General features: G+C 37.7%; 1 long non-coding RNA gene across 1 annotated transcript in view; it reads right to left on the bottom strand.

Moving 5' to 3' along the window:
* LOC115292943 overlaps nucleotides 1-23,295 on the bottom strand; it is a 28,164-nt gene extending 4,869 nt beyond the window's left edge. Inside the window, exons 1-2 of the long non-coding RNA XR_003909251.1 lie at nucleotides 23,152-23,295; nucleotides 2,476-2,546 (exon numbers count right to left, since the gene is read on the bottom strand). This is a non-coding gene — a long non-coding RNA (uncharacterized LOC115292943). The remainder of the gene's footprint in view (nucleotides 1-2,475; nucleotides 2,547-23,151) is intronic.
* Between the last annotated feature and the right edge of the window lie 2,623 nt (nucleotides 23,296-25,918).

Raw genomic sequence — 25,918 nt, 5'->3', positions numbered from 1 at the left:
AGGAAATGAGTGTTTCGATAATTCTACATTTCCAAAGCACTTCTTAAATGTCTTGGTGAAAATACCAACAACAGTACCTTTTGAGGTTAACTGTGAAGGGATGAATTTAACTTACCAAACTATTTCAGAAGACCCCATTTTCAAAAAGATTCTGAAAAATACCTCTTTCCTCTAAGCTGTCAGGATATACCAAAACGTAATAGTGAAAAGCAAGACAAAAATGTGAGTGTACAAAATAGAGGAAAAGGCTGTTGTTTCAAGCAGAATTTTTCTTCCCTGCATTATGGCTGCCAAGTACAATTTTGCATTTTTTTTTTTTTTTTTTAAGAGCAGTCATCTCTAGATCATTTCTTCAGTGGGAATGTGGCCAGTGATGAAGTGCCTGGGCTCTTGGACCACGTTTTTAAGCACTTTATAATGATGCAATTCAGGAAGAGATTTTTTTTTTTAAAGGACTTCTGATGTCAACAAATTTTAAAGCTAATAGCAGCACTATGTCCCACCACTACCTCTCATTGCTCTCAGGATTTATTTGGATTACTGACAGATAACTCTGACCCAGTGGCCTTGTTGCTGGCAGAATAAGAAAACCCTTGCTTTAGTATCATTTGACTGTTATCGTTTTGGTTATAGATGTTTGCGTGAGCTGCAAAGTGTGCTCAGAGTAATAATATTTGTAACTCCTCTTTTTCAAACAGGTTTCATTGAAAAAAAATGTATGACCATTTTCATCTTGTTTTCTCTTGGGAAATTCATCAACCTCCTAGTTAAGTCTGAAAAGCATTTATGGAGCCCTTAGGGCGTCTTCAGCACTGTGTTGTGTTCATCACACAAAGCTCTCTCCCTAGTCGGTAATGGTTTAGTGCGAGAGTGTGCAAACTTTTCTGTACGTGGCCAGCCGTACATAGTTTAGAGTTTTGAGCCACATGTAGTCTTTACCTCATGTTCTTTCTTATTGTTTTACTCGGATTTAAAGTGTAAAAACCATTCTGGGGTCCATAAATCATCCAAAAACAGATCCCCTGGCTTAATGGGTAAATAATATATAAAAGATGGTTTTACTTAAAAACGGAAAGAAACAATACTTTGGGCCATAGGAAAGTGCCAGTGGTTGACTTGTTTTTTTTTTTTTTTAAGGCTGTTTGACATGATTCAACCTATGCATTAAGTCCAATCTGTCACATAAGTAAGTTCTGGACAGTTGTATATATTTATTATAATGTTAAATATAAATGCTTAAGTAAATAAATTAATCAAAGCTACCAGGCAGTAGCTAATCAGAGGGATGAATTTTGACTTCCATTTTTTAACTACTCCTACTGAGGTATAATTAACATACAACATTTTATTAGTTTCAGGCGTACAGTGTATAGTTTGTGGAATTTTCACCACATCATGTTTAGTTAACGTCCATTACCATGCATAGTTAACAGTTTTTTTCTTGCGGTGAGAACCTGTAAGATCTCCTCTTTTAACAACTTTCAAATGTGCAATGCAGTGTTATTAACTATTGTCACCCTACTGTACATGATCTCCTCAGGACTTCTAATAGGAAGTCTGTACCTTTTGATTCCCTTACCCATTTTCCACACACCCTGCGTCTGGCAGTCACCAATCAGTTCTCTGTATCTAGGAGTTTATTCTCTTGTCTTTTTCTTTTGTTCTTTCGTCTTTGGCTTTCACATGTAAATGACATCATATGATAGTTGTCTTTCTCTGACTTATTTTGTTTAGCATAAAAGTTGGGTGGGGCATTGGGCTAATGGTCCCTGGGTATTAAGGAGGGCATCTGTTGTGATGAGTGCTGGGTATTGTATGGAGGTGAAGAATCACTAAGTCCCACACATGAAACTAACAAAACACTGTATGTTAACTACTGGAATTTAAATAAAAACTTGAAACTACAAAAAAGAGAGGCGCCAATGGCATGCATTTCTTTTCTCAAAGGGTAAGAATGTGAGAAAATCTGAAAGCAAAGTGAGGAATCTAGGTAAGAGACAGTATGAGCAGAGAAAAAAGTATATAAAGTTTGAATAATAATTCCAAAGGAAAGCCAGATGAGATGATGCAGATCCCAAAGGGAGATGGAACATTTTGGAAGGTGTAAACATCAACATAACATCCACCTTTCTGAGTAAGCCAAATGGCCAAAAGAGGTCAGTAACTTTGTCAGAACAGTTTGAACAATGTGGCAGATGGAATGCAGCTTTCTGGATGCTCAGGAAAAATGAAAAGCAAGGATTAGAAGACAGTAAATATCGAATGCATTTGCTACTATCATTTCAAAAATCCTGACTGCATAATAAAGGGAAAATATATAAGAGTCAGCGTGAAAGGAAAAGATGTGGATGTGTGTGTTTGTGTTAGTAAGGATTGGAGGGAAACCAAAATAAAATATTGAATATGCAATAAATAATTACATGCATGTATAACATCTGAAAGATGAATGAGAAGGAAAAAAGATACTGAACTAACCTTAAAGTAACTTTAAAGATCAAAAGAAGAATGTGTGAAGGTCCATAGCAGTCAGTTGTTAAATGGGCAGCCTGGAAAAGAAGTGTTAGGAATTTAGGCCTTATTAGAACTTGCTTCAGTTTCTGTATCTGAGCATCTCTTGATGCCTTACCAGCAAGGTTACATTTTTCCATACAGCTTGGAATATTTGGAAGAGGTTAAATAATGACCTGCTGCAATTTGACCTTTGTAAGGTACCTTCATAAGAGAGGGAAAAATACCTGTGCTTCTTTTCAATGAGCTTACCTTGGTTCTGAGAATTAAAGACAAACCTGGGGGGCGGGGGGAATCTCTCCTCATCTAAGAGCTCTTTTTCCACATATGAATTCTGTAACTCAGCCAGGTTATTGAAAATTTAATGTCTTTAAAAAAAATTGTTCATTCTCCTCTTCCTTCTTCCCCCTGATCCCTCCATTAACGTTGCCGTCATCAGGATCAATCTGGTAAGTTTAGATTTTCCAAGGCAGGAGATTTGTTCTGAGTACAAGTGTGTAAGCACATTTCTCTCCATGATTACATGGAGCCAGTACACCTCTGACACCCGAGAACACAAGCTTTATTTTTCTGAAATGGATCAATAAGAATAATCTTCTGTATTGAGTGTCACTCCTGGCTACTCCTTATTTGTGCACAGACAGTAGTTTCCCTCTGAATCTCAAAGTAGTTTACTCCATACATTATTCTCAGCAAATACGGCTGAATCATTTAGAGTTCATTTGGCTCTCTGTTTAGACGCAATGATGCAGGAGACCAGAGAGCATATATCATCACGGATCTATTAAATATGCCTTTAGAATTCGGAGTATCTGGCGGCTCGGTCGGGTAGGAATCCAGGTTTGGCGCAGGTCATAATCTTGCAGTTTGCGAGTTCGAGCCCGGTGTAGGGCTCTGTGCTGACAGCCTGGAGCCTGCTTCGGAATCTGTGACGACGTCTCTCTCTCTGCCTCTCCTCCACTCATGCTCTCTGTCTCAATAAATAAATGGTAAACAAAAAAAATTTTTTTAAAGAATGAAATGGTATAATCTCTGAATGTTACTAGACTAGTGAAATGTTTTTTTTGCTCTTCCTTGTTGGTGAAAGCCTGGTAGGAATATAGAAACGTCAACGTATGCAGGGTGGACATGCTTAAGATTTAACTAGACAGGCAGGGTGGAGGAAGTGCTAAATGTTGTTTTATTTTGGTGAAGTGATATGAAGGGTTGAAACTACACTTTGAAATTTCCAAAATCTATCTACTTGATTGAAGTTTGGAGCTGAGATTCACTGGTGTTTAGATTATCGAGTCTTAAGATCATGAAGAAGAGAATTAGGAAATTAATTAAGCATAATTGTGACATGATCTCAAAAAAACATTAAACTGAAAGTGTGTAGTGTTAAGCAACTAACATGTTCAAGATGTCTGCAGAAACAAAGATGGAGTTGCAGATTTCAGGCAATACAGTGTTTCTTACAGCTTTACAATACAGAGATTTTTACAACGTTCTTAAAACTTGAAATTTTCATGAAAGTAAATATTTTGCAAGTCTCTCACTGCCAGCAAATTGGAAGTATTTGATATTGTGAGAAGGAATCTGAACATCTGTGTAGAAAGGATTGAGGCTGCCACCTTTACTCTGGAAAGATTGTGTTGGTGAGGGAAAGTTTGTAAATTCTGAATTAAGATAACATTCCTGCTCTTATTTTTTCCCCACAAAGGTCTCTTCTTTCTTTTTTATTTTTCCCCACATCCTTGCCGACACTTGTATCTCATCTTCTAGATTTTATCCATTCCAACAAGTGTGATTGTTTTGGTTTTGTTTGGTATTTCCCTGATAATAGTGACATTTGAGCATCTTTTCATGTGTTTATTTGCAAACTCTAAGTCTCCTTTGGAAAATGTTGAGGTCCTTTGCTCATTTGTAATCAGATTATTTGGGACTTTGTTGGGTTGTTTGTTTCACATTGATTTGTGTAAATTCTTCGTAGATTTCCAATACTAATCCCTTATTTTTGATCCTATCATTTGTGAATATCTTCTCCCATTCAGCAGATTGTCTTTTAGTGGTGTTGATGGTTTCCTTGGCAATGCATAAAGCTATTTCTTCGAAAGTAGTCCCAATAGTTTATTTTGCTTTTGTTTCCCTTGCCTAAGGGAGACCTATCTAGAAAAATATTATTATGGTTGACGTCATAGAAAATATTATCTGTGTTCTATTCCATGATTTGCATGGTTTCAGGTCTCACACTTAGGTGTTTAATCAATTTTGAATTTATTTTTGTGTATGGTGTTAGAAATTAGTCCAGTCTGGTTCTTTTACAAGTATTTGTTCAGTTTTCCCAGCATCATTACTGAGAAGACTGGCTTTTCCACATTGTATATTCTTGTCTCCTTTGTCATAGATTAACTGACCATGTAAATGTGTGTTTATTTTGGGGGTCTCTGTGCTCTTGTATCCATTTCACCATTCTGTCTTTTGATTGGAGCATTTGTCGTTTACATTTAAAGTAAATATTAGTAGCTATATGTTATTGCCATTAAATTTTTTTTTTTCTTATTTGTAGTTCTTTATTTCTTCTACTTGTGCTCTCTTTCGTTGTGATTGATGAATATAGAGTTTTGACTGGCTTTCTTTCTCTTTTTTGTTTGCGTACATCTATTACAGATTTTGGGTTTGTGGTGTTCATATGTAACACTCTAAGAAAATAGTAGTCCGTATTATTTTGATGGTAACTTAAGAGCAAATATATTTTAAAAAAGAAAAAAGATGTTCTTTTTAGTAATATTTTTTCTATTTCTAATTATAGCAATTTCTTTTCCACTTAAAAGAGTCTCTCACATTTTTGTAAGGCTAGTTGAGTGGTCTGGGAGACTTTTTATCTCTTCAAATCTGAATGATAACCTTGTTGGATAGAGTATTCTTAGTTGTAGGTTTCTCCTTTCAGCATTTTGAATATATCATGCCATTCCCTTCTGCCCTGCAGTGTCTGCTACAAAATCAGATGATAGTCTTATGGGTTTTCTCTTGTAGTAACTTTTTATTTCTCTCTTGCTGCTGTTAACATTCTTTTTTCTGTTTAACATTTGGCATTTTGATTATTATGTGCCATGGTGTGGACCTCCTTGGGTTCTTGTTTTTTTAACTCTGTGTTTCCTGGACTTGGATGTCTATTTCCTTCCCCAGATTAGAGAAGTTTTCATTATTATATCTTCAAAGAAGTTATACATGTGTTTCTCTCCTTTTTCTTCTGGAACCCCTATAATGTGAATGTTTGTTTCCTTGATTTTGTTCCAAAGATCTCTTAATCTGTCCTCATTAAAATTTTTCTTTTGTTTTTGTTGTTCAGCTTATGTGCTTTTCACTGTCCTGTCTTCCACATTGCAGATGCATTCTTCTCTGTCCTCTAATCTACGCGTGATTCCCTCTAGTGTGTCTTGTATTTTGTTGTTGTATTCCTCAACTCTGATTAGTTCTCTTCCGAAAAAATATTTATGTATATATTCATTTATTTTGAGAAAGGGAGAACAAGTGTGGGGGAGGGGCAGAGAGAGAGGAGAGAGAGAATTCCAAGCATCCTAAGAATCTGTGCTGTGCGTGCAGAGCCGACTGGTTCTCAAATTTGTGATCATGAGATCATGACCTGAGCCGATATCAAGAGTCAGACACTTAACAGAGCCACGCAGATGCCCCTGCTTAGTTTTTAAGATTTTATACCCTTACTGATGATCTCACTGAGTGCGTCCATTCTTTAGCCCACAGAGTATCTTTATGATTATTATTTTAAATTCTTTATCAGGCATATTACTTATCTTTGTTTTATTTAGTACTTTCTTTTGGAGCACATTCTGTCTCCTCCTCTTGCTAAATTTTCTGTATTTGTTCCTATGGATTAGGCAAAGTGACTCTTTCTCCTAAAGTTGAAGAAATGGTCTTATGTATGGTGTTCTTTAGGCAGACTATATGTACTTGGTGATTTGCTGGCTGGCTGGAGCTCTAGCTGTATTTATTGGTTTCTCTTTTTAAAACATGGATTTTTACAGAAAAAATCAATAAAAAGGAAAGGAAGAAAATGAAAGAAAATGTTAAAAAGAAAAGGAGATAAAAATTTTAAAGAGAACAAGAAAGAAAAAAAGTCCTAAAAGAAAAAAAAAGACAGTTTTTTAAAGTAAAATAATAGTAATAATAATTAAAAAAAAAACTCAGAAAACCGCGTGTTTTTTTTGTTGTTTTTGTTTTTTTTTTTTCTTATGCTCCAGCACCACACACAAGCCAGCTGGTGTGGGCTTTTGGGGGCCTGGGTTTGCTGAGGTCACAGCTCACCATGAAGCAGACCCTGCCCTAGTCTGGGCTTTTACGGCAGAGAGGGAGAGAATGTTCCCACAGTTCCTTAGCTCTTTTAAATCATAGTTCTTTTTCCATGCCCCAGCATACCCAGGATTGGTGTGGCTTGAGGACCATGGGTTTGCGGAGGTTGAAAGCTTTCTGTGATAACCTGACCCACCTCTTCTAGTGGCCAGACCCTGTTTAAGTCTGGGCTTTTAATTTGAGGGGGATAGAGGTTTCCCGAGATTCCCTGACCCTTTTAAATTTGGGTTCTTTCTCTGTAACGCAGTATATCTAGGGCTGGTCTAGGCCTCTGGTTGCTGGGTAGACTGGTGTCAAGCTCACAGAGATGATGGGACCCACCCATTATGGTGTCTGAACCCTGCTCTCATCTAGGTTTTTAAGGTGGGGTGGGAATGGAACCTGACACTTTCCAGTCCCTCTGATCTGGAGAGCTTTCCCACAGCTCATACATTGCTTGGCAGAGGTCTGGGGTGGTCTCTAGTATATGCTAGTTGCTCTTTTTAATTTTTTAAATTTATTTTTATTTAATTTAATTACAGTACAGTTAACATAGCATTATATTAGTTTAAAGTGTAAAATACAGTGATTCCACAAGTCTACACATCACCAGTCCTCATCATGACAAGTGCACTCCATAAGTCCTATCACCTGTTTTGCCTATGTCCCCACCCACTTCCTTTCTAGTAACGATCATTTCTTTATATTTAAAACTCTGTTTCTTGGTTTGTCTCTCTTTTTATTCCCCTTTGCTTCTTTGTTGTGTTTCTTACATTTCATGTATGAGTGAGGTCATAGGGTATTTGTCACTCTCTGACTGACTTATTTCACTTAGGATTATACTCTAGCTCCATCCATGGCATTGCAAATGGCAAGATCTCATTCTTTTTGATGGCTGAGTAATAGTCCATTGTATATCACTTCTTTTTTATCCATTCATCTATCAGTGGACACTTGGATGCTTCCATAATTTGTCTAGTATAAATAATGCAGCAGTAAACACAGGGGTGCGTGTATTGCTTTGTATTAGCTTTTTTTGTTTTTTTGTTTTTTTGTTTTTTTCGGTAAATACCCAGTAGTTTGATCACTGTATCATAGGGTAGTGCTGTTTTTAACTTTTTGAGGAAACTCTATGCTGTTTTCCAGCATTCTGGAAATTCCACCAGTTTGCATTCCCACGGACAGTGTAAAAGTGTTCCTTTTCGCCACATCCTTGCCAACACCTGTTGTTTCTTGTGTTTTTAATTTTAGCCATTCTGACAGGTGTGAGGTGATATCTCATTGTAGTTTTAATTTCAGTTTCCCTGGTGGTGAGTGATGTTGAGCCTCTTTTCATGTGTCTGTTGGCCATCTGTATATTTTTCTTCAAAGAAATGTCTTTTCCTTTCTTTTCATTTTTTAATTGGATTATTCATTTGGGGATGTTGAGTATTATAAGTTCTTTATATATTTTGGATACTATCCCTTCATTTGCAAATATTTTTTCCCATTCAGTCTTTTTCTTTTTTTAACTGTATACCGTGCTGGGCAGAAACCTTTTATTTTGATGTACTCCCAATAGTTTATTTTTGCTTACATTTTAGGAAACATATCTAGAAACATTCTGCTGTGGCCATTGTCAGAGAAATCACTGCCTGTTCTCTCTTCTAAGATGTTTACGGTTTTGATTCTCACGGTTTTAATTCTCATGGTTTTGATTCTCACATTTAGGTGTTTAATCTATTTTGAGTTTATTTTTGTGTATGATATAAGAAAGTGGTCCAGTTCCATCTTTTTTCATGTAGCTGACCAGTTTTCCCAACACCATTTTTTGAAGAGACTATCTTTTTCACATTGAATATTCTTTCCTGCTTTGTCAAAGATTAATGGACCATATAGTTGTGGGTTCATTTCTGGATTATTATTCTATTCCATTGATATGTGTCTCTTTTTGTGCCAATACCATACTGTTTGATTACTACATCTTTGTAATGTAATGTGAAGTACAGAATTGGGATGCCTCCAGCTTTTCTTTCCTTTTTCTGGTGTGCTTTTGCTATTCTGGGTCTTTTGTGGTTACATGCAAAGTTTAGGCTTGTTTGTTCTAGTTCTGTGAAACGTGCTGGTGGTATTTTGATAGAGATTGCATTAGCTGTATAGACTTTGGGTAATATAGACATTTTAACTTTGTTCTTCCAATCTATGAGCATAGACTGCATTTCCATTTCTTTGTGTCTTCTTTATCTCCTCAGTATTTTATGGTTATCAGAATACAGATATTTCACCTCTTCAGTTACGTTAATTCCTAGGTGTCTTGTTATTTTAGGTGCAGTTGTAAATGAGGTGGTTTTTATAATTTCTCTTTCTACAGCTTTATTATTAGTGTATAGATTTCTGCTTATTGATTTTGTAGCCTGTGACATTACTGAATTCACTTAGCATTTCTAATAGTTCTTTGGTGGAGTATTTAGGGTTTTCTACATATAGAATTATTCCATCTGCAAATAGTGAAAGGTTTACTTTTTTTCCTTACCAATTTGTTTATTTTTGTTGTCTGATTGCTGTGGCTAGGACTTCCAGTACTGTGTTGAATAAAAGTGGTAAGAATGAGTTGTTTGTCTGGTTCTTAACCTTATGGGGAAAGCTCTCAGTTTTCCCCCACTGGGTAAGATGTTTGTTATGGGTTCTTCATGTATGGCCTGTATTATGTGGAGGTATGGTCCCTCTAACCGCACTTCATTGGGGTTTTTTTTTTTATCATGAATGGTTATTGCATTGCCAAATGCTTTTTCAGCGTGTGTTGAAATGATCATACGATTTTTATGCTTTCTCTTATTGATGTGATATATCACATTGATTTTTAAATATTGATCTAACCTTGCATCCTGGAAATAAATTCCACTTTATCATGGTGGATGATCTTCGTAGTGTATTGTTGAATTCTGTTTGCAAGGGTTTCGTTGAGAATTTTTGCATCTGTGTTTGTCAGATACAGGTCTGTAGTTTTCTTTGTTGGTGTTGTGTTTTATCTGGGTTTTGGTACCAGAGTGATATTGGTGTCATAGGATGAATTTAGAAGTGTTCCTTCTATTTTTTGGAATAGTTTGAGTGGAACAGTTATTAAAATGTTCCCCTTTAGGGGCACCTGGGTGGCTCAGTCGGTTAAGCCTCCGGCTTCGGCTCAGGTCAGATCTCACGTTGGTGGGTTCGAGCCCCGCGTCAGGCTCTGTGCTGACAGCTCAGAGCCTGGAGCCTGCTTCAGATTCTGTGTCTCCTTCTCTCTCTGCCTCTCCCCCTCTCATGCTCTGTCTCTCTCTGTATCAAAAATAAATAAAACATTTAAAAAAAGTTAAAAAATAAAATAAAATAAAAAAATGTTCCTCTTTAAATGTTGGGTAGAATTTGCCTGTGAAGCCCTCTGGTCCCAGAATTTGTTGGGAGTTTTTTGATTACTGATTCAATCTCCTTGCTGGTAATTAATCTGTTCAAGTTTTCTGCTTTCTGCTTCAGTTTTGGTGGATATCTGTTTCTAGGAACTTACCCATTTCTTCTAGGTCGAATTTTTTGGCATATAGATTTTCATAATACTTTCTTTGGTGTTGCTTATTTCTCCTCTTTCATTTGTAATTTTGTTTGAGGTCCCCGCCCCCACCACCTCCCAACACACACTCGGTCTCTTTGATGAGGTTAGGTAGAAGTTTATCGATTTTGTTGATCTTTCCAAAGACCTACCCCCTAGTTTCATTGATCTGTCATGTTGATTTTTAGTCTCTGTTTTTGAGCTTCTGTTGCTCTCTTTCATGATTTGTTCATTTTCTTTGGTGATACACTTCAATTCCTTACTCTTTATTTTTTTGCATATCTTTTACTGTATTTTTGATTTGTGGTTACCATTTGATTTATATATAACATCTTCTGCATATAGCAGTCTATATTAAGCAGATGTTTGCTTAATTTTGAACTCACTTTTTTACTCTTCTCCCCTCTAAGTTTCATATATTTGGTATCATCTGTTTTTGTCTTTGTTTTTTGAGAGAGAGAGAGGTGGAGGGAGAGGGAGAAAACCTCAGATATTTGGTATCATATTTTTTGAAAGGGAGAAAACCAGCACAGAGTCCAACATGGGGTTTAAACTCATGAACTGTGAGATCATGAGCTGAGTCGAAATCGAGAGTTAGACACTTAACCAGGCACCCTGGAGTCATATTTTACGATATTTTATTTTGTGCTTTTCTTGACTGACTTTTACAGATCCACTCTTTTTTTTCTTTTTGCCCTATTTTTTTTTTTAAGTCATGTGTCTTGTTTTCTACTCCGGGTCCTCCTTAACATTTCTCATAGAACTTGTCTAATGGTCATGATTTCTTTTAACTTTTGTTTGTCCAGGAAACTCTTTATCTCCCCGGCTATTCCAGATGATGGCCCCGATGCACAGAGTACTCTTGGCTGCAAATGTTACCCTTATTGCACTTTGAATATATCATTCCCATCCCTTCTGGCCTGCACAGTTTCTGCTGAAATTCAGTTGAGAGCCTTATAGCGTTCTTTTTGTATGCAACTGTCCTCTTTTCTTTTACAACCTTTAAAATTCTTCTTTTTAATTTTTGAGAAACAGACAGAGTGCAGATGGGGGAGGGGCAGAGAGAGGGGGACACACAGAATCTGAAGTCGGCTCCAGGCTCTGAGTTGTCAGCACAGAGCCTGACACTGAGTTCAAACTCACATGCTGTGAGATCATGACCTGAGCTTAAGTCAGAATCTCAACTGACTGAGCCCACCCAGGTGCCCCCCTAAATTTCTTTTTTATCATTTTTTTGGCCATCTTAATTCTTATATGTCTTGTTCCAGACCTCCTTGGGTTGAATTTGTTGGAGGGATCTCTGTGCCTTTTGAATCTGGATTTGTTTTCCTTGCCAGATTGTGGAAATGTTCAGCTACTATTTCATCAATACATTTTCTGCTCCCATTTCCTTGCTCTTCTTTTTTGGGATCCCTGTAATGCAAATGTTGTTATGTTTCATGGTGTCACTGAGTTCTCTAAGTCTGTTTTCATTGTTCGTTATTTATTTCTTACCAGTTCAGCTTGATAACTTTTCATTCCTCTATGGTTCAGGTCACTGAAATGTTCCTGTGCTTCCTGTAGGCTACTCTTTAGTTTATCGATTATATTCTTAATTTCTTTTATTTAGTTCTTCATCTCTGCTGTTACTTTTTATCTCCTTTTCAGTGGTCTCACTGCTGTCTTCCACCCATTTCTGGAGTCCATTGAGTATTTTTATAATCATTACTTTAAATTCTCAATCAGGCATGTTTCTTGTTTCTGTTCCACTTGGGATGTGTGATAGATTGGGCTCTGATTTGGGCCTATTCTTTCATTTTGGACCTATTTCTCTGTCTCTTCATGTTGTCTGCCTCTCTGTTTCTGTGTTTTAGGAACGTCAGCTACATCTTCTGCTCTTTAAAGTAATGGCTTTATGTAGAAGAGGTCCTGTCGTGCCCTGCAGTTCAATGTTCCCTATTCACCAGCACTTGACACTTGATGGGAATCTCCTATTTGTCATGCTTGCCTCATGCTATTATGTCTGAGTTGCTTTTCCATTCATTCTAGAGGTCTGAACTAACTCTCTACCTGTTGTGGCTATGTTTGCTGTCTCTGATGTTAGTGAAACCTAGGCAGGTCTGTTCTGAGGAGACACTACAGAAGGGCTTGGGGATGGGTTGGCAGGGTTAGCAAAATTGGCACTGAGCCACTAGTCCTAGGCTGGATTCCCTGAAGCACGGTGGCAGCCAGAGGAACGGCAGCCAGGAGTGCACACTGTCTGTGTACAGGCTATCTGGAAAGGGTATGCTTGGCATTAGGAAATTTTGCACTGAGCCACTAGTCTTAGGCTGGGTCCTTGAGGGCATGGTGGTTGCCAGGGGCATGGTGTGTGTGGAAGGGTTGGGCTGGATGAGGCATGTGTGGCATTAACAGAATTTGCAGAGCCCAGGGCCTAAGCCAACAGGTTTGAGTAGGTCAGTCTTCAGGAGATCTTGTGGGTGGGGCACACTGCCAGCAGTATCTGCTCAGAGTCACCTCCTGCAGGTGGCTCTAAGTTTGTGCTGGGTGGAGGGTGTTGGGGGAGGAAATGGCACCTGCCTGTTCTTTTGTTCTAGAAGTTCTCCAGTAGGCTCTGGAATTAGTATAGACAGATTTCCCTCCCCCCTTGCCCCAGATGTTGTGCAAACCATGTCTTCTGTGTTGCCCCTCCCCAGCGATCACTGGCCCTACTGGCTCACCCAGTTCTGAGTCAGCTGGCTGAAGCCTCCAGGCTCCAAGTTCCACTGGTTTTACAAAACTCACAGGATCCTTCCCCTCATTTTCAGGGCCACAAGTTCTGGGGATTTGTTTTCTCTTTGTGGGCTCCCTGGTGCTTTCCCCTCTCTGCACCCACTGCTCCCTCCCTCCTGCAGGCACCATCCTACTATCCTTTCTGCCCGTCCTAACTTCTCTGATGTGGCTTCTTCTTGGCACTTAGTTGTGGAATTTGTTCTGTCGGTCTTCAGATTGCTCTCTGGTTTATATACTCACATGTGAGTGATACATAGTTGTAAACATGCATTAGGTGAGGTTAGTGTCCTCCTACTTCTGCCATCTTCCAGAACCTCTCGCTAGTTAGTCTTTTAAACCTTGGCAACTTTTCTGTGCCCCAGGACGGAAGGATCTGTTCCAATTCCGTCAGTACTATCCCTCCCTGTCCCCATTCTCAGCTTTGAAGGTAGGGGTTCCTTTTGTTACCATGTCTGTCCCTCCCTCTCTTGTTCTCTGTCTCTCTGTCTCTCTCTCTCTCTCTCTCTCTCCCCCTCCCCTTTTCTCTTTGGTTCAGTGGCTGTTCAGCCAGCCATAAGTCCTTTTCAAGGAGCAGTCATATTAATAGGTGTTATTTGGTGTGTTTTATGGAAGAGGTGAGTTCAGAGCCTTCCTACATTGCCATCTTGAACCCAAACTGAGAATCAAGTTTTATTCTTTTATATGTGAATATCCAGTTTTCCGGTACCATTTCTAGGAGAGACTGTCTTTTCTACATTGACTATTTTTGACTCCCATGTCAAAGATTAGTTGACTATGTATGTTTGGATTGATTTATCTGTTTTTATGGTAGTACCATACTGATTTAATTACTGTAGCTATATATTATAATTTTTTAATGTTTATTTTTGAGAGAGAAAGTGAGCACACACATGAGCAGAGGAGAGACAGAGTCACAGACTCTGAAGCAGGCTCCAGGCTCTGAACTGTCAGCACAGAGCCCAGTGCAGGGCTCGAACTCATGAGCCACGAGATCATGACCTGATCTGAAGCCAGACACTCAACCAACCGAGGCCCCCAGGATAGCTTTATATTACAGCTTGAAATGAAGACATGTGATGCCTTGAGCTTTATTCTTTTTTCTTAGGATTTCTTTTGCTATGCCGTGTCTTCTGTGGTTCCATATACATTTTAGACGTGTTTCTTCTGTTTCTCTGAAAAATGTCTTTGGTATCTTGATAGGGATTCCACCTACTCTCTAGATGGCTAGTGGTAGTATGGACATTTAAAGAATATTCTTCTAATCCATGATTATGGAATACCTTTCCATGTATTTGTGTTGTCCTTGATTTCTTTCATCAGGGTCCTAGACTTTTTAGAGTAGAGCTCTTTTACCTCTTGCCTAGGTTATTCTAAGTATTTTACTGTTTTTGATGCCATTATAAAAGAGATCAGTTACTTCCTTTTTCAAAACATTGTTAGTGTACAGCAACAGTACTGATTCTGTATGTTCATTTTGCACCGTGCAATTTTACTAACTATGATTAGTTCTAACAGTTTTAAACTTGAGTCTTTTGGACTTTCTATATATAAAATCCTATCAACTCTGATGCCTTTTCTTTCTTTTTCTTGCCTGATTAATAATAGTGTTAGGTCTTCAGGTACTGTGTTGAGTAGGAGCAGTGAGAGTGGGCATTTTTTTTTTCATTCCTGACATTGAAAGAAAAGCTTTCAACCTTTTATCACTGAGTATGATGACAATTGTATGCTTGTCATAAATTACCTTCATTATGTTGAAGTGTGTTTCTTCTATGCTTAATTTAAGTGGCTTTTATTATGAATAGATTTTGAATTTTTCCAAATACTTTTTCTGTGTCTTTGGGGGTGATTGTGCTATTTTTTCTTTTATTAATGGGATGTATATCACATCGATTGATTTGTGGATGTTGAACTCTTCTTGCGTCCCAGGGTTAAATTCCACTTGATAATGGTAAATGATCCTTCAAACCATTCTGAATTTGCTGAATCACGTTGAATTCACTTTATTAATAAATATTTTGTTGAGAATGTTTGTATCTGTATTTATTTAGAGATAGAAGCCTATAGTTTCTAGTAGTGTCCTCATCTGGCTTTGTTATTAGGATAATGCTGGTCTCATGAAATGAGTTTGGGATGGCTCTCCCCTTTTGGAATTATTTTTTAGAGTTTCATAGGAGTGTCTAGGTGGCTCAGTCAGTTGAGCATCTGACTTTTGATTTCGACTCAGATCATGATCTCCTGGTTCATGGGTTTGAGCCCCGCATGTCTGTGCTGACAGTGCAGAGCCTGCTTGGGATTCTCTCTCTCCTTTCTTCTGTTCCTTCCCCCTTCCACTCTAAATAAACAAATAACCTTAAAAGAAATAAAGAGTTTGAGAATAATTGCTGTTACATCTTTAAATGTTTGGCACAATTCACCAGTAAAGCCATCTGGTGTTGGGTATTTCTTCATCTGGAGACTTTTTATTACAGATTCAATTTCCTTATGTGTAATAGGTCTAAATAGGTCTCAATCATGGATCATTTCTTCATGATTCATCTTCTGGTTTGTATATTTCCAAGAACATTTCCATTTCTTTTTGGTTGTCCAGTTTGTTGTTGTGTTGTTGCTCATAGTAACTTCTTATGATCCTCTGTATTTCTGTGGTATTATTTTTAATGTCTTTTTTCATGTATAATTTGTTGATTTAGATCCTCTTTTTTTTTCCTCTTCATTAGCATAGCTAATGGTTTGTTAATTTTCTTCCTTGTGTTTCAGTAAACCAACTCTTAGCATGGTTAATCTTTTCTGTTATTTTCCTCTTCTATATTTGAGTATGTTCTAATATTTATTATTTACTTCATTTTGCTAATGTTGGACTCAATTTCTTCTTTTTCTAGTTACTTAATGTGTGGAGTTAGGCTACGTGGGATATTTCTTGTTTCTTAATGTAGGTGATTATTACTATGAACATCTGTCTTAGAACTGCTTTTGCTGTATACCAAGAGTTTGTGTATATTGTGTTTCTATTTTCATTTGCCTCAAATGTTTCCCCTTTAGTTTGTTCTTGATTCATTTGCTATTCAGGAGAGTGTTGTTTGGTTTCCATGGGTTCATGAATTTTCCAGTTTTCCTATTGTTATTGATTTGTAATGTCATCCATTGTAGTCAGAGACTTTTACTTGATATTTCAGTCTTGTATTGGCTAAGAACTGTTTTGGAGTCTGACATATGGTTTATTACTTAAAAAGTTCCATGTGCATTTAAGAAGACTCTGTATTCTACCATTTGTCAGATAAAATGTTCTGTATTTATATATTAGTTCCATTTGGTCTACAGTGTTGAAATCTACTCTTTGCTTACGGCTTCTCTATTCAGATGGGCTATCTGTTGAGAGTGGTGTAGTAAAGTTCCAACTCATACTGTTGTTATAGCTTTTCTCTCTTTTTAGCTTTGTTCATTTTGCTCTATATATTTAGGACCTCTGATGTTGGACACATAGATATTTATAATTTTTATATATTCATAAATGATTAATTTTTTGTCATATATATGGTTGCCTATTTTTTCCATTTTTAACCTTAAGTTCCATTTTTTCTGATGGAAGTATAGCTACTTCTGCTTTTTGTTGTTGCTATCATTTGTTTGAAATATCTCTTTGCAGTTCTTTACTCTAAGGGTATCTTTAAGGCGAAGTTAGTTTCCTGTATAGTATATAGGATGTACTATATCGTTGGATCTTTTTATTTTATTTATTTTATTCGTTCAGTCATGCTGTATCTTTTGATTAAGAATTTAATACATTGATATTTAAAGTAAATAGTGATAGAAAAGGAGTTATTATTGTCATTATGTTAGTTAATTGATTTCTGGATGTTTTGTAGATCCATGGTTCCTTATTACTTATCTTGTTGTCTTTGTTTTGATGCCTATCAGTAGGCGTTGACTTCATGTTCTTTTGTGTAATTGCTTAGGATTTTCCCTTGTGCTATGAAGCTTACATAAATTATCTTACAATTATAACATCCTATTTTAAAAAACAACTTCAATAGAATTTCTAAGCTTTATACTTATATTTCTCCACTTCACATTTCAGGTCTTTGTTACGATTTACATATTTTATATTGTGCAATTAATAACAGATTATTTTAGTTATGGTTAATACATTTATCTTAACTTTAAACTAGAGTTGTAAGTGAATTATACACCACCATATTACAAAATTTAATTTTAACAATTTATCATTACCAATGAGTTTTATGATACATTTTTAATGTTTTTATGATGTTAATTACCCCTGTCCTTTTACTTTAACTTGAAGAATTCCCTTTAGCATTTCTTATAAAGCATGTCTAGCGGTAATGAATTCTCTCAGCTCTTGATTTTTTTTTCAGGAAGTCTTTATCCTGCTGTCATTTCTGAAGAACAGTTTCACCAAGTATAGAATTTAGTTGACAGTTTTGGGTTTTTTTCAGTATTTTGGCTACGTCAACCCATTCTGTTCTGGCCTGAAATGTTTCTGGTGAGAAATCTGTCAACTAAATTATGGGGTTTTCCTTAGATGTAGTTTTTCTCTTGCTGCTTTCAAAATTCGTTGTCTTTGATTTTGAGCTCTTCTGACTAGATAATTTCAAATGATTTATGCTCCAGTTTGCTGATTCTTTCTTCTGCATTATCTAGTTTGCTTTTGAAACTCTAATTCTTCAGTTCATTTACTGTATTATATAAATCAGGACTTTTGTGGTTTCTATTCTTTTACTTGTTTCTTCTTCTTTATTAAATGTTCATATTTTCATGAATTGTTCTTTGAATTTCATTTAATTGTTAGTCTGCATGTTTGTGTAGTTCACTAAACTTCATAAAAGGATTATTCTAAACTCTGACAGTTTATAGATCTCCATTTTTTAGGGTCAGTTATTTTTTTATTTTTATTTTTTAATGCTTAATATTTATTTATTTATTTGATAGTTTATTGTCACGTTGGTGTCCATAAAACACCCAGTGCTCATCCCCACAAGTGTCCTCCTCCATGCCCATCACCCCCTTCCCCCTTCAACCCTCAGTTTGTTTGCAGTATTCAGGAGTCTCTCATGATTTGCCTCCCTCCCTCTCCTTAACTTTTTCCCTTTTGCCCCTCCCTAAGGTCCTCTGTTAAGTTTCTCCTGTTAGACCTGTGAGTGAAAACATATGGTATCTGTCCTTCTCTGCCTGACTTATTTCACTTAGCATGACACCCTCGAGGTCCATCCACTTTCCTACAAATGGCCCGATTTCATTCTTTCTCATTGCCATGTAGTACTCCATTGTGTATATATACCATATCTTCTTGATTCATTCATCAGTTAATGGACATTTAGGCTCTTTCCATGATTTGGCTATTGTTGACAGTGCTGCTATGAACTTTGGGGTACATGTGCCCCTATGCATTAGCACTTCTGTATCCTTTGGATAAATCCCTAGCAGTGCTATTGCTGGGTCATAGGGGAGTTCTACGGATAGTTTTTTGAGGAGCCTCCACACTGTTTTCCTGAGCGGCTGTACCAGTCTACATTCCCACCAACAGTGTAGGAGGGTGCCCGTCTCTCCACACCCTCGCCAGCATCTATAGTCTCTTGATTTGTTCATTTTAGCCACTCTGACCGGTGTGAGGTGGTATCTCAGTGTGGTTTTGATTTGTGTTTTCCTGATGCTGAGTGATGCTGAGCATCGTTTCATGTGTCTGTTGGCCACCTGGATGTTCTCTTTGGAGAAGTGTCTGTTCAGGTCTTCTGCCCATTTCTTCACTGGATTATTTGTTTTTTGGGTGTCGAGTTTGGTGAGTTCTTTGTAGATTTTGGATACCAGCCCTTCATCTGATATGTCATTTGCAACATTCTTTTCCCGTTCAGCCTGTTGCCTATTAGATTTTTTATTGTTTCCTTTTCAGTGCAGAAGCTTTTTATCTTGATGAGGTCCCAAGAGTTCATTTTTGCTTTCATTTCCCTTGCCTTTGGGGATGTGTTGAGTAGGAAATTGCTGTGGTTGAGGTCAAGGAGGCTGTTTCCTGCTTTTTCCTCGAGGGTTTTGATGGTTTCCTGTCTCACATTCAGGTAATTCATCCATGTTGAGTTTATTTTTTGTATATGGTGTCTACTTTCATTCTTTTGCATGTTGCTGTCCATTTCTCCCAGCATCATCTGTAAAAGAGGCTGTCTTTTTCCATTGGATACTCTTTCCTGCTTGGCCAAAGATTAGTTGGCCATACATTTGTGGGTCCAATTCTGGGTTCTCTATTATATTCCATTGGTCTGTGTCTGTTTTTGTGCCAATCCCATACTGTCTTGATTACAGCTTTGTAGTAGAGGCTAAAGTCTGGGATTGTGATACCTTCCATTTTGGCTTTCTTCTTCAATATTACTTTGGCTATTCGGGGTCTTTTGTGGTTCCATACAAACTTTAGGATAGTTTGTTCTAGCTTTGAGAAGAATGCTGGTGTAATTTTGATTGTATTGAATGTATAGATTGCTTAGGGTAATAGTGACATTTTAACAATGTTTATTCTTCCGATCCACAAGCATGGAATGTTTATTTCTTGTGTCTTCTTTGATTTCCTTCATAAGTTTTCTATAGTTTTCATTGTATAGTTCTTTTACATCCTTGGTTAGGTTTACTCCTAGGTGTTTTAAAAGGTTTTTTCGTGCAATTGTGCATGGTATCAGTTTCTGGATTTCTCTTTCTGTTGCTTCATTTTTGGTGTATAAAAATGCAACCGATTTCTGTACATTGATTTTGTACCCTGTGATTTTACTGAATTGATGGATTAGTTCTGGAAGGCTTCTGGTGAAGTGGTCAGGTTTTCCATTTAGTGTATCATGTCATCTGCCAAAAGTGAAAGTTTGGCTGCTTCTTTGCCAATTCTGGTGCCTTATATTTCCTTTTGTTGTCTAATTGCTGATGCTAGGACTTCCAGCACTATGTTAAACGACAGTGATGAGACTGGACACTGTCGGGTTCCTGATCTCGGGGGGAAAGCTCTCAGTTTTTCCCCATTGAGGATGATATTAGCAGTGGGCTTTTCATAAACTGCTTTAATAATGTTTAAGTTGCTTTTAATCTGACTTTCCCAAGGGTTTTTATTAAGAAACGGTGCTATATTTTGTCAAATGCTTTTTCTGCATCTATCGACAGGATCCTATGGTTTTTATCTTTACATTTGTTAACGTGATGTATCACATTGATGGATTTGCAAATATTGAACCAGCCCTATAACCCAGGAATAAATCCCACTTGATCATGGTGGATAATTCTTTTCATGTACTGCTGAATTTGATTTGCTTGTATCTTGTTGAGTATTTTTACATCTATATTCATCAAGCATGTTGGCTTGTAGTTCTCTTTTTTCGTTGGGTCTCTCCAGTTTGGGAATCAAAGTGATGCTGGCTTTATAGAATGAGTCTGGGCATTTTATTCTATTTCTGTTTTTTGGAGTAGCTTGAGAAGAATGGGTATTAACTCCCTTTTAAATGGCTTCCCAGGGGAATACTACCAGACATCTGACCCTGGGCTGTTATTCATTGGGAGATTTTTGGTAACTGAATTGATTTCTTCACTGGTTATCAGTCTGTTCAGAAATTCTATCTCTTTCCATTTGAATTGTGGTAGTCCACGTGTGTTTAGGAATTTGTCCATTTCTTTTAGGTTGTTCAGTTTGTTGGCATATAATTTTTCATTGTATGCTCTGATAATTGCTTGTATTTCTGAGGGATTGGTTGGAAGAGATCCACTTTCATTCGTGATTTTGTCTATTTGGGTGTTCTTTCTTTGGTCTCTGAGGAGCCTGGCTAGAGGCTTATCAATTTAACTTTTCAAAAAACCAACTCTGGGTTTCATTGGTCTGTTCAATTCTTTGGGTTTTTCTTTTTTGGGGGGGTTCTGTATTGTTTATTTATCCCCTGAGCTTTATTATTTCTCTTGTTCTGCTGGGTTTGGGGTGCTCTTGCTGTTCCCCTTCTAGTTCCAGTAGGTGCTCTCTTAGATATTGAATTTGCGCTTTTTCTAGTTTCTTCAAATAGGCCTGGATAGCAATGTACTTTCCTCTTAGGACTGCCTTTGCTGTGACCCAGAGAGTTTGGATTGTTGTTATTTTTATTTGTTTCCATATATTTTTTAATTTCTTCTCTAATTGCCTGATTTGTAGGGTCAGTTATTATAGCTTTATTAGTTTTCCTTGGAGGTAATATATTTACCTGATTTTTCATTCTCTTTGATTCTTTACATTGGTATCTGTGCAGTTAAGTAACCAGGCTCCCCTTCCTGACTTTACAAGTTTACTTTGGCAGAATAGATCTTTATCAGTCATCTCAGTTAGGTTTCCGGGTGTGTCTATTGTTAATATCCTTGGGAAGGTAGGCCTATTATTAGCGTCTATTTGGGGGTGGCAACTGTTCTAGTTCTGAGGTCAGAGCTGGGGGCTGTGCTCCTGGCTGAGAGAAGTTGGATATGAACCCTGGCTTGGTTTCTTATCCAAGTGAAGCTGTAGATTGGGCTCCACAGTTGCCTAGATTCTCTGGTCAGGCTTACCAGATGGTTGGTACGGAGTATTAGATTTATTAGTAAATGGTCCCTAGCTTCCTTGTTCTGGCAGGACAGGACCCAGGCCCTGCTTATCTTATTATGAAGAATGTGCACTAATTCCCTGGTCAAGTGAGGCCACCATTTTTATGCAGATGGGGAAAGCACTGCGTTGTGTTCTCCATTTAAGTACCACTGGACGAAGGGCTGTTGGAAGAGCAATGCAGATTTCTGTGCGCTGTGATTAGACTCTGCTCAGATAGGCTGAGGGCCGTTTTCAGCAGTGAGTGGGACTATAAATTAGTTTCCATGCCTGGGCACAGAGGGAGAAGCAGCTCTTTAGGTTACAAAAACAAAACAAAACAAACTCTTTTATCTTAACTCCAGTCAACCTCCATCCCAAGTTCCCTTTCTGAACAGAGACGTTGGCTTTGCACTGCAGACCATCAGCTCTGCCTGCCCATCGTTGCTCAGGTACACGGTTTCCACCTGTTCTCACCTGAACTTCTGGACCAGTAAGGTCTAGGAGTCACAGTGGATGTGGTTATATTTTAGTTTACTTGCCTGGTAGCCAGCCTGCTACATCTCCCTCTGATTTTACCAATGACGTTCCAAACCCTGAGGGTATCTGTGGATGTTGCAAGGCGAATGGTTTAGTTGCTCTGACAATTTCAGAGTTTTTAGAAAGCACCTCTTGTGTCTAGGGCTTCCCCCAGGCTGCCCACACCCCTTTCCTTCTGGGCTCGAGTTAAGTGCAGAGGAAGGAGAAAGGAAACAGTCTCCTTAGGTTGCATGGCATTAGATCTGGAACGAGGTTTGGCAAGGGGAGAATTTTTAAATAGTCCTTTAAGTTTAGCACCAAAACTTGTTTGGAGGTTTTCACTTATCACGTGAAATGCTCAGAATTGACTATCTTGCTGAGATAAAAGGGACAATCTTAACAAGATCTCTTAATGGACGCGGGTAAACATGTAAGTGGCTTTAGTTTTTGGATGGAGAGGATTCAATTAAGATCTCCATGCAAAAACTATTTTCCACTTGCTAAAAACGCAGTGAACCAAGGAAGAGGAAAAACGAATGTAACAAAAATTGTGATTTTTGACCTGTTAGATTTTACCTAATGTAACTTAAGGGACAAAATGACACAAAAACACAAAACTTTTAGAAAGTGGCTTAAGTGATGGCAAGAGCTGTTCTCTGAGGAGAGGTTTCAAAATATTATTTAAAAAATCAAAGTGTGAGCAACAGTTTTAAGTAATGGGACTGCAGCAAAGATTCAGTCTTGGCAATAAACATTGATATTCTCCGCCTGACTTAGATTTGATTGTGCCGAATGAATAATGCTCATGAATTAATGTAAATTATTTATTGAAATTCTTATGCCTTCCCCCGCCCCCAGCAGAACCTTGTCAGAGAAGAATAGATCCCCACAGAACTCTACCCTGAGCTTTCTGTCAGGAATACTTTAAATTACTCACATAATGCTGCTTGTGCGTCTACTCGTAGAAGTAGGTGGAGCCTCAAAATGCCCCATAGTGGATAAATAACCGTGTGAGCAACTCTCTCTGCCTGACTCATTGCCTTCAGGGGACATTAGATTTGAGCTTCGTTTCTTGTTTGTTCTAGTTGTTTCTCTTGTTCTTCTTCCTCAACTTAGAAAATCAGATGGTCATTAGGTTAGCCTGTTACATAAAACTCTAAGTGTGTTTCTATCGTTTAGGTTTAAGCACACTGTGGCGTTCTTTGTAATTTTTTTAATGCTGGTGATCAGTATCAACTAGATGGTGCACTATTTGGTATGACACACAGGTCTTTATGTTTGTTTTCATTACTTTGTTTTCTTAACCTAGGAATGCATAGACGCTATGAGATAATGAATTTTACCTTGTAACCGGGTGATGATAAAGACCACCAATCACTGAATAGAAGCGAGGCAAGATTTTATTTATGGCCAGGCCAAACCTGATCTCCCTGGTGTTTAGGAGCAGAGAATGGCCCCCAACAAAGGTAGCACTGAGCTTACATTGACTTTAGCAAGGCAGCAAACATCATCATTTAGGTAACCAATTAAAGTTTAAAGCATTTCAGGACATCCAGTCACATTTTTACAGACAGACAGTAGTTCTGGCAGGGACCCTATGAGTTTTAAAGTTCTTTGTCTTAAGAGGGTCTTGGAATGACCAACTCTAGTCAGGTACTCCAGGTTCTGTGAGATAGTGAATACATGACTTCACACACGTGTGCTTTGGTCAGCTTCAAATAGGGGGGTGGGAGTGCAATTTCCAACCAAAGTTGTCTGTTGGGAAAGCAGGCAAATTTACAGGCGAGGTCAGCACCTTCTGATAATTTCAACAGAGAGCCACATAGCGGTCACCACGTAGTTAGAGCAGTGAACGGAGAGATACATTTGCAAAGCAATTTACAGAAGCCAAAACAGCAAGTTAAATGAGTTTCCATTTTTTACTCAGTTTGCTAACCTACAACCACCTTGAGTATAAATATCCATATCTCAAATTATGAAAATAATTTGCAAAATTTAATTTTGAAATAGAAATACACATGTTACAAAACCTAAGGAGGACCAAAGGAGCAATGGCAAATAAAAAATTTCCAATAATAAAGTGATACTTCTGTGAATTCAGTAAATCTTATTTATTTTGGAGAGAGAGACAGAGTGTGAGCAGGGAAGGGGCAAAGAGAGAGGGAGACACAGAATCCGAAGCAGGCTCCAGGCTCTGAGCTGTCAGCACAGAGCCCGACGCCGGGCTCCAACCTACCAACTGAGAGATCATGACCTGAGCCGAAGTGGACACTTCACTGACCAGGCCACCCAGGTGCCCCAGTAAATCTTACTTTAAGTTGCAAGTAAATTCTTTGTTTTTCAAAACTCTAGTCCCATTTATCAATTTAATCTCAGGTTTTAAATGGTCAATTTCCACTAGTGGAATTAAATTTTATGCCAGTAATTTGCTGGAACATCATACTTATTCTTGCACATTTACTTGGTCGGAGTGCTCTCTTATGTCACTTAGGACATTAGTACACTTTGTACTAAAACATCTCCATACATCCTGCATTTTATAGTAGAAGCAAGTGATGCCATTGTGGCTGTTCTAGAGTTCTCATCGTCTCTTGTGCACTTTCTCTGAGGGCAAAGACTCAGCAACTTTTCCAAGAGTCAAATTAACTATAAAGCTGGTGTCTTTATACTCACAGTGTTGTACATTATGAGCACTGGTTTCTTAATTGAGGAAGTGAGAGCCAAATGGATTAGGTATCCTGAGATTTCCCCCTGCCACCTCGGTCTCTCTCTCTCCTTTCAACTTCTGTCAATGCTATAAATAATGAATCTGAAGCAAGAAAGAGGCTGGAAGTAAGTAGCCACTAGGGATATTACTTACTTCATGTGTCTAGAGATTTAAAAAGTAAGGATAACTAGTAAATATATTTGAGGTGTTAAATGCATTGCTATATTGTGTATATAATATAGAACTCTATATACATGGAGTTTGGGAAACTCCAGTATAGTATAGTAGAAAGAAATTGGATAGACCTTTGGGACAGTTAACAGATGTTAAAATCTCAGTTCTAGTGTTAAGTAGTTTCACAACCTTGGAAGATCTTTTACTCCTTTGAGGTTCAATGTCTTTATAGAATAATAAAATGTAAAAATCTTTAAAAAAATAACCTTTTCCACAGAGTTATTGGAAATATTACATGAGTAACATCAAGAGTAATTGGAATATAATAAACTCTTAGTGAACATTACTCAATGAAAGCTTCAGGAATGTACTGCTAAAACATTTTCTGAAAAATGCCTGCAAATGATGAGAAACATTTAAAATACTAGTTTACATGATAAATTTGTATCAGGGGGTCTTCTTTCCCTGGGACTGCAGTTTGCTCTTGACATCAGAGGGAAGAGGAGGTAAAAGCTTGGATTGAGGAGTTGGATACATTTTTAAAAATAAAGTTTATTGTCAAGTTGGTTTCCATATAACGCCCAGTGCTCATCCCACCAAGTGCCCTCCCCCCGTCCATCGACCCTGACTGTGTTCTCAGTATTTACGAGTCTGTGGTGGTTTGTCTTTCTCCCTGTTTTTTTCCCCTTTTCCTCCTCCGTGAGCCTCTGTTAAGTTTCTCCTATTCCACATATGGCTGAAAACATATGGTGGATACATTTTTAAAATTTACATTTATTGGATGCAACTACATCATTTCAAATATTTTCAAAAAATGATGTAT

This window comes from Suricata suricatta, chromosome 5 (assembly GCF_006229205.1).
Source record: "Suricata suricatta isolate VVHF042 chromosome 5, meerkat_22Aug2017_6uvM2_HiC, whole genome shotgun sequence".
NCBI classification, from domain to species: Eukaryota; Metazoa; Chordata; class Mammalia; order Carnivora; family Herpestidae; genus Suricata; species Suricata suricatta.
The sequence above is the reverse complement of the archived record's forward strand: the minus strand, read 5'-3'. Positions and strand labels throughout refer to the sequence as shown.